The sequence below is a fragment of the Triticum aestivum genome, chromosome 3D (genome assembly GCF_018294505.1).
Source record: "Triticum aestivum cultivar Chinese Spring chromosome 3D, IWGSC CS RefSeq v2.1, whole genome shotgun sequence".
Lineage (NCBI taxonomy): Eukaryota > Viridiplantae > Streptophyta > Magnoliopsida > Poales > Poaceae > Triticum > Triticum aestivum.
Window position 1 is genome coordinate 477,380,034 of NC_057802.1, and position 6,721 is coordinate 477,386,754.

Consider the following 6,721-nt stretch of genomic DNA (forward strand, 5'->3'; position numbering starts at 1 on the left):
GAACTATACTGCCGACATCCGCAGAGACTTGATCTTCGACAGATTCGAGCCCATGTCAGGTGCACCGCACAGTCACGACGAGCATGACTTAGCTCTGCCGTCGTACAGTGTTCGGGAGATCACACCTGCAACTACTCCGGCCCTCAATCCGGAACAGATTGCGCCGTCCGAGGACGGGTGGATGGACCCCGCCACGAAGGCCGCGCACTCAGCGGCGATAGAGCCGAATGCGGACTTCACTTCCTATGAGACCCGTGTTGCCGGACATTTGGATTCGTCCCCGGCCACGGGCTCCGAGCCGCCTGCGTCCGTGCCTATCGAATTCGATCGGGCACCGATTATGGAGTTTTCCTCCACGGATATCTTTCAGCACTCACCACTGGGCGACGTGCTAAACTCATTGAGGTCTCTCTCCTTGTCAGGAGACCCTTGGCCGAACTATGTCCGGCTAGAGTGGGATGCGGACGACGAAGAAATTCGCTCCCCACCCACCACCCAATTAGTAGCCACTGTCGATGACTTAACCGACATGTTCAATTTTGACTCCGAAGACATCGACGGTAGGGACGACGATGCAGGAGAAGAACAAGAACCACCGCCCGCAAGGCGCTGGACATCCACTTCATCACACGACATATATGGTGGATACACCCAAAGAAAACAATGATGAGGAACAGAAGGATGCAGTGAGGGATAGTTCCCTCGAGAAGCAACCAAAGCGACGGCGTAGGTGCTGCTCCAAATCCCGCCTCGGCAAAAACAGCGATAACAGCGCAAGAAAAAATAATACCCCGGTCGACTCCAGAGGAAACAACGACCACACGGACCCAGTGACAGAGCAGGATGAACCAGCGGACGACGAACATAGTACGGAGCCGTTGTCCGATCACGGCGACGCCAAGGATAAAGCTCATCAACCTCTCTCCGGAGAAGAAAACAGTCCGAACGACGATGCACACATCATCCCGGAAAGGCACTTGGAACAATAGAACCTCCATAGAAGGCTTATTGCCACCGCGAGGAGTCTGAAGAAGCAGAAGCAAAGGCTCAAGGCCGCGCAGAATACACTCAATAGTAGATGGAACAAAGTGCTCGACACTGAAGAAAAGTATGGTGGCAGTCGCCACACAAAGAGCTATCCAAAGCGCAAGCTGTTGCCTGAATTCGATGATGAGGCCTTAGAGCCTACACAGCCGAAAAATAAAACGGCCGACCGGTCGGATCGACCACCTCGTGGCCGCGATAGGGCGGCTAACGAGGCCGCACATAAGTCAGCACACGATTCACGTGAGGACTTGCATCAAAAAGCCGGCATGACCAGATCCATCTACGGATCTAGGAAGCGCGCTCCAGCGCAGAATCAAAACCGAACACTACAACCGTCAGAACGCCATGACACATCCAAATATAGGGGTGCCGCGCACCCCCTATGCTTCACCGATGAGGTGCTAGATCACGAATTTCCAGAGGGATTCAAACCCGTGAACGTAGAGGTGTATGACGGAACAACAGACCCTGGGGTCTGGATTGAGGACTTCATCCTCCATATCCATATGGCTCGCGGAGACGATCTCCACGCCATCAAATACTTGCCCCTCAAGTTGAAAGGACCAGCTCGGCATTGTCTGAAGAGCCTCCCCAAAAATTCAATTGGAAGTTGGGAGGAACTTGAGGATGCTTTTAGGGCTAACTTTCAAGGGACCTATGTCCGACCTCCGGATGCAGACGATTTAAGTCATATAATTCAACAGCCCGGAGAGTCAGCCCAAAAGCTTTGGAACAGATTTCTCACTAAGAAGAATCAAACCGTTGACTGCCCGGACGCCGAAGCCTTAGCAGCTTTCAAACACAGCGTCCGAGACGAATGGCTTGCCAGACACCTCGGCCAAGAAAAACCGAGGACAATGGCAGCCCTAACAAGCCTTATGACCCGCTTTTGCGCGGGCGGAGATAGCTGGCTGGTCCGTAGTAGCACCAGCGACCCAGGCACATCTGAAGTCAGGGATGGCAATGGAAAACCACGACGCAGTAAAAGCAAGCGTCGAAATAACGAAGACAACCCAGACAACACGGCGGTAAACGCCGGATTTAGGGGTTCTCGACCCGGTCAATGGAAAAGGCCTTTCAAAGGCAACAGAGATGGACCGTCCAGCCTAAACAAGATTCTAGACAAATTATGTCAGATTGATGGCACCTCTGATAAACCTGCAAATCACACCCACAGAGAATGCTGGGTCTTCAAGCAGGCCGGCAAGCTAAACACCGAACACAAGGGGAGGGAGACACCAAGTGAAGACAAGGATGAGCCTCGCGAGCAAAACACTAGGGGAGAGAAAAAATTCCCACCAGAGGTCAAAACAGTGAACATGATTCACGTAACAAAAAGGAGGAGCAAACATGCACTCCGAGACATATGCGCCGTAGAGCCCGTCACCCCCAAGTTCAACCCTTGGTCGGCCTGCCCGATCACTTTTGATCGCAGGGATCACCCGACTAGTACCCGGCACGGAGGATCGGCTGCCTTGGTGTTAGACCCAATAATTGACGGATACCATCTCACCCGAGTCCTTATGGATGATGGCAGTAGTCTTAATCTGATATATCAGGACACCATCCGCAAAATGGGGATAGACCCGACAAGAATCAGCCAAAGCAATACTACCTTTAAAGGAGTAATACCAGGCTCAGAGGCCTGCTGCACGGGCTCTATAGTACTAGAGGTTGTATTCGGTTCTCCCGACAACTTCCGAAGCGAAGAATTAACCTTCGACATCGCTCCATTCCGAAGCGGCTATCATGCACTACTCGGAAGAGCGGCCTTCGCTCGTTTTAATGCAGTACCGCATTACGCTTATCTTAAGCTTAAGATGCCCAGTCCACGTGGCATCATCATAGCTAGCAGAAACACAGAGCGTTCCTTACACGTGGAAGAATGTGTGGCGGCTCTAGCAGCCGAACATTGAACGGCCCCCAACCAGAATAAATGATCGGTCGCGGACACGGTTAAACGAGTCCGACGCACCACTAGCTGTAACAGCTCAGATAAAACATGAAATTGGGTCGAGGGATATACCCCCATAGGTGGTGCTAGGGGCTCCCCACACGTAAAAAGGGCTACAGTTCGGCTCGACCTTATTTAGATTGAATTTTAATGGTTCATTAAGAATACCAATTTTTTGCACGAAGACTTTTACATGGGTTTTCTCTCTTTTACAGATGATAATCGTGCTACACCCTTCCAGGATACGGCACAACGGAGACACAGGCGCAGACGTGCAGTAGGGCCCCGCTCAAATGTTTCTTTTTAGATTAAGACCCTGCGTAAACCTTTTTTACTGTCTCTTGTTGATTCACACCCTCCGGATACTCAACACAACCGAGAGGGATGATGGCGTTATTGACATTTTCATCACGTCAGACCAATGAGAGTACCTAGAAATTCAGGGTTTATTATTGGGGGTGTTACTCAGCCCAGCATATGTTTCAAAGTCCGAATACCTTAGGGAGTGTTCGGCGTCGCGAGTTTGGCCTTATATGCACCAGCTCCGAATCATGTCTTTGGTCAATAGTTGGGTTTGCCCGGCTCCCGTGTTTTGCTACCTTATGTTCCGCTCTATCGGCTAAGGTGGCACCGGGAGAACTGCTACGATTGTGCCCTGGTTCATCCGGGTGAGCACCTTAGTAGAGAAAGCCAAAACTGACTGTCATGATGAAGCGCGAGACTGGTCAACCACTCGATGACTCATTGGAATCTTCGCGATTCCTCCGCATTAACGAAGGACCGGTTTCCCGGTCATGTATCTACATGCACCGTATTCGGATGAGCGCGGGGGTACCAGGGGCTATATAGTAGCCCCGCTGTCAAACTCCTATGGCTAAGTGAAAGTGTTAAAGCTATATAGTCCAATTGCCTTGTTCGCCGCGCTATCACCTCCTTAATGGACCAAGACGTTGGATCAAGTGTGAATACGCGCTTTTTTTCCGAACACCCCGCATTCTGTGCGTGGGGGCTGAAGCCGACGACTGCAAACTTTCAGGTTATTTACATACATAAACGGCCGCATAGGAGGCATCATAATACTTTCAGGCAAAAGTATAAACACAGCCTTTATAATACAAATAGCATTGTTTTTACAAATTGGGATACATGTCACTCGAACATGATACTCTTCGAGCACTGAGCCTCTATTAAACGAGCGCCTTCTAGGACTTCTTCAAAATAATGCTCAGCCGGGACCTGGCCTACGGCCGGACCTTGGGTCGCAATAGCGGTGGCCTCCATCCCTGTCCAGCATGTCTTAACACGGGCAAGAGCCATCCGCGCACCCTCTATGCACGCCGACCTCTTTATAGCGTCGATGCATGGCACAACACCAAGGAATCATTGCACTAAACCAAAATAACTATTCGGCCTCGGTCCCTCCGGCCAAAGATGATCTACAACAGATCTCATGGCAAGTCCGGACAACCTATGGAGCTCGGCCCACTCGGCCATTTGTTCATTTAACAGCAGCAGACGTGTTGGAGCACTGAACTGCGACCAGAACAATCTTTCCACTTCATGATCTTTCTGATCTTTGAAAAACTCAGTCGCATCAGCAGCACTCATTGCCAAGTCCGAGTACGCGTCTGCAGCACTCCATAATTGATCTAGAGGGGCATACTTCGGGTCTCCGAACCTCGTCCACAACAAAAAGGGCTTCCCAGCTGTGATATCTCCAGCTTGACGGAGCTCCTCCTTCGCCGCTCTGATTTTAGAGCGGGTTTCCTTGGATGCTTCCATGGCTTTCTTCAGGTCCGCCGCTTGCGCTTGGCTTTCCTTTTCAAGAAGCTCATACCAGTCGGCGGCATCCTTCAGTTCAACAGCCATCTTGGCTATTTTTTCTTCGTTGTGGCGATGAGCAGCCTGTTCGGCTCTTAACTCTTCGGCCACCTTTAGCGCGGCCGCATCACTTCTCCTGGCTTGTTCCTTGGCTCGGGCAAGCTCCGCCCGAAGGGTCTCCACTGCAGCAGCTCCATCTGCAGTCACAGCATATTATAGAAACTAGCATAATGCTCCTCTTCAAAACCTGTTGACCGCCGGAAAAATACATACCCTGTGCCTCGTCAAGCCGCTTGTTTACAAGCACGATGTCGGCATCTGCCGCAATAAGCTGCCGCCTCAGTTCGGCAAACTCACCAGTTCGGCCAGCCTCCGGACTCTCAGCCGCCTGCACATGACCGCAGCATGATTATTACTTGGGACTATGATTCTCCGTTTGCCGTCTTTGGACAGCAACCAGAGTCTCAGGGGCTAGTATCTGTATAGGGCACACCTAGCGTGTGCGGTACTGTCAAAAAATATATATTATACTTTGCGTACCTCAAATCCTCTTAGCAGGCTCATAAAAGCTTCATGCAACCCATTTTTGGCGAAGGAAATCCTCTCAACCACCGTACCCATTAAGGTACGATGCGCCTCTGAGATAGCCGCTTGCTCCAGAAAACACATCAGTGCGTCCGGTCGTGCACCGGACAGTTTCAGACTCTTTCTGTTGCTCTCCTTACGAGCTGAATACTCCGGACTTCGGGTGGCCGAAGGGTTACCTTCTGGCCTTGGCGGATCAAGAGAGATCCTCCATGACGACACCTCAGGGTCGTCTGCCCCATGAGGCGGGGAAACAAGGGGAGGCGTTTCACTTTCCATCATCTCCGGAAGAAGATCCCCCGAAGACGAACTCTGTCGAGAAGGGCTACGAGCCGGACTGCAAGATATATGTCTCGGTTATTGTCCTCGGAGATAAAACAGAATATATTTACAAAAAGTACTCTTGTTCACTTACATCTCGGTGGAGGGCTGATTCCCTTGCGGGTACTGTATGGAAAGGATGCCCTCCGGGGCAGGGCCCCCTGACGAAGGTTTCTTCCCTCGTTTGGAAGCCCTCATTTCCAAATCTTCAGAGCGGTGCTTTTCTTTCCTTGGGGAGAGGGAATTTTAGGTTCTCCTCCCCGATTATCCTCCTTCGCGGAGACACTAATTCCCCCGGTTTGGATGAGTAATGCTTGAGGCCCGCTTTCGGTTTCTTCATTCTTCCCTCTATCTTCCTCTGATGGCACTTGATAAGGTGCATGCTCAAGCATCCTGGCTAGTACAGGATCCAGTGAGCCTTTGGGAAGAGGGGCCAAACACCTGATCATCTTCGCCTTTTTTATCCAGTCCTGGTCAAAGAGCGACTTTTTCATAATGATGTTGTGACCAAAAAATATACAGCATGTTCGGCCGCGAAATTACTTACGTCGGTATCTGGACGATTGCAGTTCAGACCCGCATCCTCGGTGGTGTTCGGACACTTTATTCGTGATCCGAAGAATAATCCATACATCTCTTCGAGCTTCACGCAGAAGAATTGCTGAATAGTCCTTCCGGGTTGAACTCCCACATACGGAGAGGTCGATGTTTGTAAGGCAGGACTCGACGAACTAGCATGACTTGCATTACCTTGACAAGGCTGATATCTCTCTGGAGGAGATCTCGGATGCGACTCTGCAATGTTGGCATGTCATTTGCCGGCCCCCAGTCCAGCTCCTTGTTGACCCATGACGCCAGTTGTGGCGGGGGGCCCGAACGGAAGGCGGGGGCGGCTACCCACTTAGTACCTCAGGGAGCTGTGATGTAAAACCACTCCCGCTGCCATAAGTTGGACGTCTCCGGGAAGGAACCCTCTGGCCATGGAGCATCGGC